Genomic DNA, 13330 nt, shown 5'->3' on the forward strand with positions numbered 1-13330 from the left:
ATTCACATTTCCTAATAAGAAACCAATTAAATTTTTAAAAAATAAATAAACTTGAAGGAAAATTAAAAAAAGAAAACAAAACAATGCTAAAACATAAAAAACATACTTGATGAACCTAATCTTGATCTCCTGTGATGAGGACACATTTTGAGGAGGAGAGTGAGAAAATATTTCACCTTCTACAAAATATGTGCATGATGTTGGGGAAAGAGAAGGAAACTAACAAAAGAAATCAAAAAAATGGATTGGGTCACAAGTTGTATTCACCCATATCTTTCTGGCACCACAACTTGGTGCGTTCTCCCATATATCCTCGTCAATCCTTCTATGGGAAATTGGGAAAGAAAAAAATAGGCACATTTTTGCTAATACTAAACTTAATATTCACTACCTCCTAAATAAAGTAGAATCAAGTATAACAAAAATTATGAATAGTCATTTAAGAAAAGTGGCTAAAGAAGATGGATCTTTCTTAGATTGGGATGTGAACATGAAAAAGAACTAGAAAAATCTAATTAATCCAACCTTAATTTACCACAATAAAAATCCTCAAGCTCGAAAGGAGTGTAGATGGGGTCTCCCTCCAAATGGATGGAAAAAACCAAACTTTGCTAGAGCATCAAGAGGAAATCCAAGAATGGTAAGGATAAGACGTGTAATTAGTTCATAAATAGACTAGATGCTTAAGAGAGCTAAACCAATTGGGACAACAACAAATAATATGGAAGAATTAGAAGTGCATCAAGAAGGGCTTTCTCAAAGTTTAAAATTAGGAATTAAGAAACCTATTATAGAAGGGGATTCTCAAATCATTATCAATGCTCTCAGGAAGAGGAGGACACCAAATATGATAATTAATTGAAAATTAGAGACAATTTTAAATAGCATAGATGAACTAGAAGAAATAATAGTTTTACATATTTATAGAGAATGAAATAAAATGATAGACTACTTGGCCAACAAGAGCACAGATGGTGAAAATATCACTAATTTAGCATCCACCCTAAATTTAGCACAATATACAACTAGTTATCTATTAAGTGTGGTGTTTTAGACCCTTTCTTTTATATGATTAGTCTAGTAGTTAGTAGTTAATGAAATGTTATAAGGACATCCCAATTATTAACCCCTTTTTTTCGTATACTCGGCGTCATTATGTATAAGCAAGTTTTGAAGTCTTGAGCTGCTTCGCATGATCTCTTTCCAGAAGTTTCATGCCTTCCTCATCATAGGTTTAATATAAATAGTATTAATTATAGAATCTTGTTCATCCAGCACATCTTAAATCTTGTCTGTAGATTTCTTTGTCTGCACTATGGAGTCATCCATTACTTTGTTTCATGTGTCTGAGGTTAGAACCATGGCTTTTTTGGGTCAAGTGAAGCTAGAACAATGGAAAAGGATTCTCAATCATGTTGATGACATGACTAGGGTGGTCATTTGTAGAGCCCTTAGGGAAAAGGCCTTTGATTATAGCTTCTCATGGCATTCAAATTATGATGTTATAGGTTTCTTCATAGCATGTTTATTTAGGGCACACTATGGTTGTAAGGAAATTATGTATCTTTGCTATAACGTTTTCAACCTCTCCTAGTTACTAGGGCTAGAGGAGGTAGTATTTGGCATAAATGGGCACATAAAAATTCCCCTTGTAAAATCTTATATAAAAAATCCTCGCAGGAGCCTAGAGCATTTTTATTAGTTGTCCAATTCTTCATATTAGAGATGTCAATCTTTCTAGCTACCTTTGGCCTAAAATAGAGGGGAGTATCCACTTTCTGATGCATTGGAGGGGAATAGTTGAGGCTAAGGATAAAGGGTAGCTATGTCACTACCTTCACATTTTTTACTCCTCCATTGAGCCTGGTGTAACCTTTTAGGACCTTAGCAAATTGGATTTCTCCCTTCCTAGCTTGCTCAAGTCCAACAAGGAGAAGGCAGGATGGGTTTTAGCTCTAGGGGAAATGGCTATTGATTTGGAAGAAGTTGATGACCTAATATTATTTATAAATGATTGTATTGATTGGATTTTTGTAGGGCCTTGTTACACCTGATTGTTTGCGAGCAATTGAGGTGGATGTACACAGTGACTATTTGATGGTAGTAAGAAAATAATTAATTTTGTTTGTTCATATATTTGATTTCAATGTATAATAATTATTGATTCATATCTACTTTGTTTTTATCATCTTGAATTAGAGAAGAACCTAAAAAAAAGGACGAGTGAGCATGTGAGGAAGACCCCATCATCCCCATCATCTCCCTCCACATGATGATCGAAGACATCTAGGGATTTGTTTCCTTCCCCTCATGGGAAGGAGAATATATAGTTGATAGACACACATGTATAGGCATTAGTGGAAATATATGTTGGATTTAATGTCAATGGACATATTTGATATACATTTGATGTATATATGACATTTTATATTTGATGTATGACATATATTTGATGCATGACATTATTAGACTTATGACAATATTTAATATATGATATGTTTGTTCATGTACGACATTATTGGTTATCATAATATATTATGTGTTTGTTAATGTATGAGATTATTGGTTATCATTTTATATTATATATTTGTTAATGTATGACATTATTGATTATCATAATATATTATATATTCATTCATGTATGACATTATTTGTTATCATAATATATTATATGTTCATTCATGTATGACATTATTGGTTATCATAATATATTATATGTTTGTTCATGTATGACATTATTAGTTATCATAATATATTATGAGGTTGCATGGATACTTATACCCACACCCCTGGTACTCATACCCATGTACCCAAGTACCAGGTACACGTATCCCAAGTATCAGGTACTCAGTGGAGAGCACATAGCTAAGGACCTTGATTGAGATTTCTGATTTTTTTTTCAATTTTTTGTTTATGTATTAACTCGTTTTTTATCAAGCTTAATTCAATACCTAATCAATTTAAAACTTTGATAGAGTATTGATTAACAATAAACTTTAACACTGTTCAAGCATAAGTTTATCATTTCCAATATGTCATCTTCATATGATTTATGATATTATTCATGTTTAAATTTTTTCTTCTCTTTTATTTGTTTATCAAGCTTAATTCAATACCTAATCAGTTTGAAACTTTGATACAATATTGATCAACAATAAACTTTATCAATGTTAGACCCAAAAATTTATCATTTACAATATGTCATTGTCATATGATTTGGGATCTTATTGTTCATGTTTAAAGTCTACTTTCTATGTTATGCATCTAAACATTTATCATAAATTATTATTACAAACATATAAAAAATATGAGACTAAAAATAATACATTACATTTGCAAACTTTATCACTATTCTTGATTTGAAAAATCATTTTCATGACTCATAAATTCAGGTTTTCTATAAATATAAAAGTATAATTAAAAATAAAGTTTGACATACCCAAGTACCCCCATCCATGTGCAACCTTGTATATTATATGTTTTTTCATGAATGAAATTATTAGTTATCATAATATATATCTTGTTTTTATTGTTTACATTTTAAGTACATTTCATGTATTTCATTTTAATGTAAATTGCATCCAAAATGATGTAGAGTGCTCACACCAAAAGCTAGTGGATTCCCAGCAAGAACACTTTTAAGACAAACTACCTTTTCCACCTTCGTAAGTGTCTTCAAAGACTCTTTCCAACTTGGTTACAATATTGGACAAACTTCTACCCAACATCACAAAACTACTCGATCACTTTCCCTATTCAAGACTTGGGAAGCAATAAGGAAAAAATGAACAAATTTGAGAAATGGATCATAATCAACTTCTTGCTTCAAACTAACATCTTAGCAACTTTAAGGAACACCTAATAACTATCTCACAAACTTCACTCTGTCATCTATTTCATCCTTCCAAGAGATTCTTCAACATCCTATGAGTGAAAACAATCTTCCAACAACCTATGATTGTATTTTCTTTGCGACAACATGTAATTTGTTGATTTTTAGACAACTCTTCACAAAGGGAAGTGGTTATGTTTCAAACCCATGAAATGACTATTAAGAAAACCAAGAAGATCATTAACATCTTTCACTAACTCCATTAAGTGATAACATGTAGCTATATAAGGTTTAATGAATCTCAAAACACTTATTAAGTTAACTTATTAAGAAAAACAACAAAAAGAGGAAAATTATTAGGACTAAGGCAAATTGGGTTTATAGGTGACCTGAATTTCCTTGACCTTACAAACAAGGATTACCATATTACCATAAAAAAAATAATATGTTCAAAATGATGTGTATGATTTCCCCTTTACCTTCTATCACAAGTCTCCATCATTGGATGAGATGTCATATCATGTTGCCATAGTCAAAGATCATTGCCCTATGGCATTTAGTGACTATTTGGGACAATTCGGTTGAGCGTGCCCAAGAATGTTTGAGCACTCAATAGGATGGGATGAGCTTAGGGCTAGTATCTACCTAGCCATCTAGAGCCAAAGAAATAGATATTTTGATCCCATGATGAAATGTGAGAGAGATTTGGCAGTTGGCAACTTTGTACTAGCCAACATTACAAGTTTTAGCATCACCCGAGATGGCATTGCAAAATCAAAATGGAGTAAGATCACCAAAAATTGAGAGAGGTTATTGTAGGTCTTTGCAACATGGTCCTATAGCACCTAGAATCACATCCATACCTTGCATGAGCTATGAGATATGCCCCATCAAAGATCGCTGGCCTATGGCATTTAGTGACCCTTAGAGACATTTCGATTTGGCATGCTCAAGAATGTTCAAGCACTCAACAGGACAAGACAAGCTTAGGGCTAGGATTTTCCTAGCCACCTAGAGCTAAAAAAATTGACAATTTGATCCCACGATGAATGGTGAGGGAGATTTTGGATTTGGCAAGTTTGTACTGGCCAACATTATGAGTTTTAGCATCACCTAAGATGGCATCACAAAATCAAAATGGAGTAAGACTCTAAAAAAGTGAGATAGGTTATTGTAGGTATCTACAACATGGTCCTAATCACCTAGAATAAAATCCATATCTCTCATGAGCTCTGAGATATGCCCTGTCAAAAATTGCTGCCCTATGGCATTTAGTGACCCTTAACAACATTTTGGTTCGACATGCCCAAGAATGTTTGAGCACTCAACAGGATGGGAAAAGCTTGGGGCTAAGGTTTACCTAGCCACCTAGAGCTAAAAAAAAGATATTTTGATCCTACAATGAATGGTGAGGGAGATTTGGTAGTTGGAAACTTTGTATTCGCCAACACTATGAGTTTCAACATCACCCGAGATGGCGTTGCAAAATCAAAACAGAGTAAGATCTCAAAAAAGTGAGAGAGGTTGTTGCAAGTCTCTACAACACAGTCCTATAACACCTAGAATGAAACCCATACCCTACATGAGCTCTGAGATATGTGCCGTCAAAGATCACTACCCTATGGCATTTAGTGACCCTTAGGGACATTTAGGTTCGGTGTACCCAAGAATGTTTGAGCCCTTAATAGGATAGGATGAGCTTGGGACTAGGGTTTACCTAGCCACCTAAAGCTAACAAAATAGAAAATTCAATCCCACGATGAATGGTGAGGGAGATTTGGCAGTTGGCAACTTTATATTGGCCAACACTATGAGTTTTGACATCACCCGAGATGTTGTTGCAAAATCAAAACAGAGTAATATCTCCAAAAAGTTAGAGAGGTTATTGTATTTATCCAAAACATAGTCCTATAACACTTCAAATTGTATCCATACCTTACACAAGCTCTGAGATATGCCCTATCAAAGATCATTTCCCTATGGCATTTAGTGACCCTTAGGGACATTTCAGTTCGGCATGCCTGAGAATGTCTAAATTCTCAATAGGATGAGATGAGCTTGGGGCTAGGGTTTACCTAGCCACCTAGAGCTAAAAAAATTGATAGTTTGATTACACAACAAATAGTGAGAGAGATATGAGCAAGATATGTATGCTTAGGCCACTTTATGCAAGATATGAGCAAAAGTTGCTAATTAGGCCAAATTGGGTCTTTTTGAGTTTTTGGTCAAGATAGCCTAGGATTAGGTGTTTTTAGTTGTTTTTTAATAGTTTGGAACCTTTTTCAAGTCCTAGAAGTGAAATCTAGTGAACTTTGTATTAGTTGCACTTTTTGTGGAAAATTACAAAAGTTGTAAAAGTTTCTTAAAAATGAAAATTTGACTGGAAACCTTCTAACCTTCAAAAATGTTTCCCATGCTCATATACCTAAGCATGGATAGTTACAACTTCCCAAACTTCCATTTGCAACTTTTTTGGAAAAGTTACTCTAGCAATTTTTTGAGCAACATTGCAACTTTGCATTTATAGGACATGGGAAGCCTGGATACCCAAGCTGGGCATGATCCCTCAAAGTTATTATTGAAATATTTTAATGATATTAATAGAACAAAAAAAATCTCATTGCCACTTTTAAATGGAGACTTCAGTTTAAATGGAGATTGTTAGTTCCCAAACATGTCCTAGTTAAGTAAATGACTGGTTTATAAAGTAACCAGTAGGAAAAAGGGTCATGGAAATGAAATAAATTCTTAGGATGGTTTGGAAACACTAAAATAACTAATTTCCAAATTCTTAGCCCTTCACCAATTCCCAAACTCCTGCCATTCACAAATCAACACACTACAAGAGGTCAAATCCTTGATGGTACTTGACGTAGGGCTTGATTTGAAAAATCACAAAACACATCCTCCACTTTTGAAACCATAGAATATTAAAAAGAACCCTACTAACTACCATTTCCTAAGTGGCCATGAAATTTCAACTAAGGAAATTGAAGTTAGAGGCCCATTTTTGTTGTGTGCACCAAAATGTTGTCCTAAAACCTAGTTTCACTAAAAATGCAATAAATTGAGTTAGAAAACACGTAGAATGATCAGACTAGAAGAAAAAGAAAGTTGATTTAAATATCTATCTCAAAAATCCATCACATCTGGTTTGAAAGTCTATACATTTCATGCAGTGTGCAAACAACAGTAAAAATGACTCAAAAATTGAATTTCTTTCTTTGCAACTTCTTCCAATCTGTATATTAATGCCCTATAGACCTCATAAATGAGGTATACATATCTCCTATGTATATTTTAATGTTTAGAACCAATATTTTAATAGTTATAACCCTTTTCCCACTAAGTTGCAAATTTGAGCAACTTTTACAACTTTCAACAATGCAACTTTGCACAAAAAGTGCAATTTTTACATTTTTCACTTGATTTTACTTCTAGGACTAGGGAAAAGTTCCAACATACCTAAAACCAACTAAAAAAACTTAGTCTTAGTATTTCTTGACCAAAAACATTAAAAATCTTGAATTTTCCTAATGAGAAACTTTTTCTTATAAATTGCATAAAGTGCCTTAAGCATACAAAATGGTGTCTTTCTTTGAAAACCATGGATTTCTAATCCAAGGGTTGTTTTTTCTAGCCTAATTAGCTTAAAAAAAAAAATGAAAACCAAAATATAAACCAAGTGCCTTGGTACTCTGCACCAAGAACATACCCCCAAACATGAATGGAAAGAGTACAATGACCATGGACATAATGAGATTGGTGAAATGCAACAATAAAACCCTTCGTGTTTGCAAGTTTTCAATAAATGGCATCCAATACCCATACTACCACACCTAGGTCCAATGACACTTATTCTACTTACAAGGCCCACTTGGAGAATAACACAACAAAAATGAAAAAGTGAGGGCCCTATGATTGGTGTAGGAGCACCCCTCTTATGAAATCATGTAGTCAAGTTGTTTGGGTCATTTATGACATCTTTCCAATTTTCTTTCCATGTTTTCAATAAGGTCATGATTTTAGACTCCTAGATTTTCCATTAACCCTTTTGTGTGGTCCATTAGCAATATTAGGTGTTTTATAAGCCCATTTCTCAATGAGGTCACAAGGGCCCAATTTTTGTATTATGAATGAATATGCTTGTCATCTAGGGTCTAATAGTTGTATTGAATCAATTAGGACTAATTTTGATAGTTAAAATTCCTTTTAGGCACAAAAATGAAAAAATGCAATAAAATTTGCAAAAATTGCTATGCAACTTTGCAACTTTTTGCATAACTAAGAAAAATTGTTTGTAATCATGTTAGTGGATATGCAAAGACTTGGAATGTAATTGGGTCTCAAAGGCCCAATTGCAAGTGGATATGCAATGTTAGTATGTAACCGGGTCTCACTAACTCAATTACAAGAATGAATTATAGATAACATGTAGTTGAGTCTTCAAGACTTTGCCTACAAGTGTCTATAAAGAAGATATGTAATCAAACCCTAAAGACTCGATTGCAAGTTTTGAAGAGATACAATATGTAATTGGGTCCTATAGCTACATTACAAGTTTTATGTTCAATACATGTTGATATGTAGTGAAGTCCCAAATACTTAACTATGATTGTGTTAAGAGGGTGATATGCAATTAGGTCTTCAAGACTGGATTGTAGGGATGCAAGACTTAACCCGATGACATATGAAGATGCTTAAAGAGATTGCAATAAATTACTAAAGACTTGATTACAATACGTACCTATCAACATAGATAGATGACTTATTAGTTGGGTCTTAAGGCTTGCCAACCACTTAGGCATGAGAAAACTTGCAATCAAGTTTGTGAGATCCAATTGCATTTTCTTAATGCATGTTTATGACTTGTAATTGATGTCAAAGACCTTGACTACATATGAGAACTAAGACAAACTATTCACATGTTGAGATTCAAATATTGACCTATACACTAGTAACTATAAGGATAATGCAAGGGCATTCAAAGACATAAAAAAAGGGCCTAAGAGACATCAACCTCAATGCAAATGGATTTTCGTGTAGACTTATACATAATTCTTACCAAGCAAAAATCAAGAGAAACATATTCAAGGTTATGTTAAACAAAAATAATTTTGATGATGACCTTCAATCTACCTATGAAAACTTTTAAAGAAAGTCACATCTCAATATACTTAGTTATTTAAGATGAAACAATATGTGCATTGTTCAATTCACTTGCTTCATATGTTCTTTACTCTTTTCTATCCCCACCTATATAATTCAAAATTATACTACATGCAAAATACTTTCTATTCTCCCATTATGTTTGGTATCATAAAAGGTGTTAAAAGATTGAAATTGCATGAATTATTCTTCATAACTACTTTATCTATTTGTTCAATAGACTCATTTAACCATAGTTGAAAATTTGGTTGGATCATAAATACTTTATCTATTTTTTGTGGTTTTAGTTGCAAAAATGTAGGTACAAGGGAGAAAGATGATGCCCTAGGTGCATGTAGCATATATGCACCAACTCACTATCCCCAAGAGGCTATACAATTCCAATGGTTGGATAGTGAGTTACACCATTATTTCTACAAGTTGCTGAAAATAGGACAACAAACTATCTAAAATAGAAAGATTTTTATAGCTATGAAAGAAACAAATTTCAAAGCAAACTTCCTAAAGTAAAAACATTCTAATTAACCCTATCTATTATTCCATTAGGTACAACAACCAAGGACAATGCCAAAAATGTCTTAAAACTCAGATAATCAGTAATTTTGCCTTCAAAATGTCATGCTACAACACTTGTCTGTACAAATGACAATTCCTTATGCCTCTTTTAGGGTTAGGAAGGTATTTATATGTCTTCTTAGGTGTTTTCCTTCCATATTAGGGCTTGTGTTGGCCTTCTTCAATTGCATATGTACTATGTGAAAATAAATCTCTCCCTATCCCACCATCCCCCATCCCCTATTTTCTCTCTCTCCTCTCCCATCCCCTACTCTCTCTTGCTCTATCTCTCCTATCCCATCCCCTACTCTCTCTCACTCTCCCTCTCCCACTACCTACTCTCTCTCCCCCCTCTCCCATCCCCTACTCTCTCTCTCCCCCTACTCTCTCTCTCCTCTCCCACCCCCTACTCTCTCTCCTCTCCCATCCCCTACTCTCTCTTTCTCTTTCTCTCTCTCCTCTCCCATCCCCTACTCTCTCTTGATCTCTCTCCTCTCCCATCCTCTACCCTCTCTCTCTTACACACACTCCCATCCCCCTCTCTCTCTCCCTCTCCTACCACCTACTCTCTCTCTCGCATCCCCAAGTCTCTCTCTCACTCACACACTCTCATCCTCCTCCTCCTCCTCTCTCTCTTGCTCTCCCTCTCCCACTCCCTCTCCCATCACCTACTCTCTGTCTCTCCCATCCCCTACTCTTACTCTCTCTATCTCTCTCTCTCTCTCTCTCTCTCTCTCTCTCTCTCTCTCTCTCTCTCTCTCTCTCTCTCTCTCTCTCTCTCCCCCATCATGTTCTCTCTGTCTACCACTTGCTACTCTCTCTCACACTCCCACACTCTCTCCCATCCCCTACTCTCTCTCTTACACACACTCCCATTTATCTCTCTCTCTCTCCCTCTCCCACTCCCTCTCCCACCACCTACTCTCTCTCTCCCATATGCTTCTCTCTCTCTCTCACACTCTCTCTCCCTATCTCTAGTCTCTCTCTCTACCATCCCCTACTCTCTCTCTCTCTCTCTCTCTCCCATCCCTTACTCTCTCTCACACTCTCTCCTATCCCCTACTCTTTCTCTCTCCCATCTTGTACTCTCTCTGCCACCCCTACTCTCTCTCACACTCTCACTCTCTCCCCCATCCCCTTCTCTCTGTCTCTCACATACATTCCCATCCTCCCTCTCTCTCCATCTCCTACTCCCTCTCCCACCACCTACTCTCTCTCTCTCTCCCATCCCCTACTCTCTCTCTTTGAAACACACACACACTCCCATCTCCCCTCTATCTCTCTCCTCTCCCATCCCCTACTGTCTAGATCTCTCACACACACTTCCATCCTCCTCTCTCTCTCCCTCTCCCACTGCCTAGTATCTCTCTCTACCACCCCTACTCTCTCTCACACTCTCTCCCATCCCCTACTCTCTCTTACACACATTCCCATCCCCCCTCTCTAAATCTCCCTTTCCCACTCCCTCTCCCACCACCTAATCTCTCTCCCATCCCCTACTCTATCTCTCTCTCTATCTCTCTCCTCCCCATCCCCTATCCTCTCTCTTACACACACACACCCCCATCCCCCTCTCTTTCTCCTTCTCTCTCTCTCCTCTCCCATCCCATAATCTCTCTCACACTCATTCTCCCTCTCCCACTCCCTCTCCCATTGCCTACTCTCTCTCTCTCTCTCTCTCACTCTCACTGACTCTCTCTCACTCTCACTCTCTCCCTCTCTACTCTCTCTCTACCACCCCCCACTCTCTCTCACATTCTCACACTCTCTCCCATCCTCTACTCTCTCTCTCTCTCTTATGCACATTCCCATCCTCCCCCTCTCTCTCTCACTCTCCCACTTGCTCTCCCACCCCCTACTCTCTCTCTTCCATTCCCTATTCTCTCTCTCCCTTAGGCTACTCTCTCTTTCCCCCTCTTGCATCCCCTACTCTCTCTCTCTCTCTCTCTCTCTCTCGTTCACACATGAACATTCCCATTCCCCCTCTCTCTCCTCTCCCATCCCCTACTCTCTAGATCTCTCACACACACTTCGATCCCCCCTCTCTCTCTCCCTCTCCCACCACCTACTATCTCTCTCTCTACCACCCCTACTCTATCTCACACTCTCTCCCATCCCCTACTCTCTCTTACACACACTCCCATCCTCCCTCTCTCTCCCTCTCCCTCCCCCACCACCTAATCTCTCTCCTCTCCCATCCCCTACTCTCTCTCTCACTCACTCTCCCTCTCCCACTCCCCACTCCCTACTCTCTCTCTCTCTCTCTCTCTCTCTCTTTCTCTCTCTCTCTCTCCCCTATACTCTCTCTGCCACCCCCTACTCTCTCTCACATTCTCACACTCTCTCCCATCCCCTACTCTCTGTCTTAGACACATTCCCATCCCCTTTATCTCTCTCTCTCTCCCCCACTCCCTCTCCCACTACCTCCTCTCTTTCTCCCATCCCCTACTCTCTCTCTTTCACACACACACACCCATCCCCCTTCTCTCTCTCTGTCTCCTCTACCATTGCCTATTCTCTCTCCCCTCTCCCATCCCCTACTCTCTCTCACTCGTACACTCTCAACCTACTCTCTCTCTCCACCACCTACACCCTCTCCCATCCCCTACTCTCTCTCACACTCACACACTCTCATCCTCCTCTCTCTCTCTCTCTCTCCCACTCTCTCTCCCACCACCTACTCTCTCTCCCATCCTCCACTCTCTCTCTTATGCACACTCCTATCCACCCTCTCTCCCTCTCCCTCTCCCACTCCCTCTCCCACTACCTACTCTCTCTCTCAGGCTACTCTGTCTCTGTCCCCTCTCCCATCCCCTACTCTCTCTCCCTCTTTCACACACACACACACACACACTCCCATCCCCCTCTCTCTCTTTCCCCTCTCCCATCCCCTACTCTCTCTCTCACACACTCCCATCCTCTTCTCTCTCTCCCACTCCATCTCCCACCAGCTACTCTCTCTCTACCACCCCTATTCTCTCTCACACACTTCATCTCTCTCGCATCCCCTACTCTTTCTCCCCCTCTCCCATTGCCTACTTTCTCTCTTTGCCACCCCTACTCTCCCTCACACTCTCACACTCTCTCCCATGCCCTAGTCTCTCTCTCACACACACTTCCATCCTCTCTCTCTCTCTCACTACCTCTTCCACTACCTACTCTCTCTCTCTCTCTCCCATCCCCTACTCTCAATCTCTCTCTCCCATCCAGTACGCTCTCTACCACCCCTACTCTCTCTCTCCCATCCCCTACTCTCAATATCTCTCTCCCATCCCCTACTCTCTCTACCACCTCTACTCTCTCTCACACTTCCTCTCTCTCCCATCCCCTACTCTCTTTCCTCTCTCCCATCCCTTACTCTCTCTCTCTCTCTCTCTCACACACACACACACACCCACCTATGTCCCCCTCTCCTCCCTCTCTCTCTCTCTCTCTCTCTCTCTCTCTCCCTCTCTCTCTCTCTCTCTCTGCCTCTCTCTTTCCCTCTTTATGCACTATTTAGGTCTCAATAGCGCATGTGCACTAAAGCGCATATGCACTAAAGTGTGTATGCAATAAAGCGTGCATGCACTATTATGACTCAAATTTAAAAAGCTTTAAATAGCCTATGCATGCTATAGCGCACACACACTATTCAAAGCTTTGCATTCCACCAAGCCTAAGGCTTGGTTTTTCCTTGGGGATCCAACCCAAAGGTTTGGAGTCTGTAAACTGGTCTGAGACATGTTTCGCTACAAACATAGAAAAAATGGTTGATTTTTCTTGTGTTCTCTC

The sequence above is a fragment of the Cupressus sempervirens genome, chromosome 10 (genome assembly GCF_028749045.1).
Source record: "Cupressus sempervirens isolate cs-2001-9-10 chromosome 10, ASM2874904v1, whole genome shotgun sequence".
In the NCBI taxonomy this organism is placed as follows: Eukaryota; Viridiplantae; Streptophyta; class Pinopsida; order Cupressales; family Cupressaceae; genus Cupressus; species Cupressus sempervirens.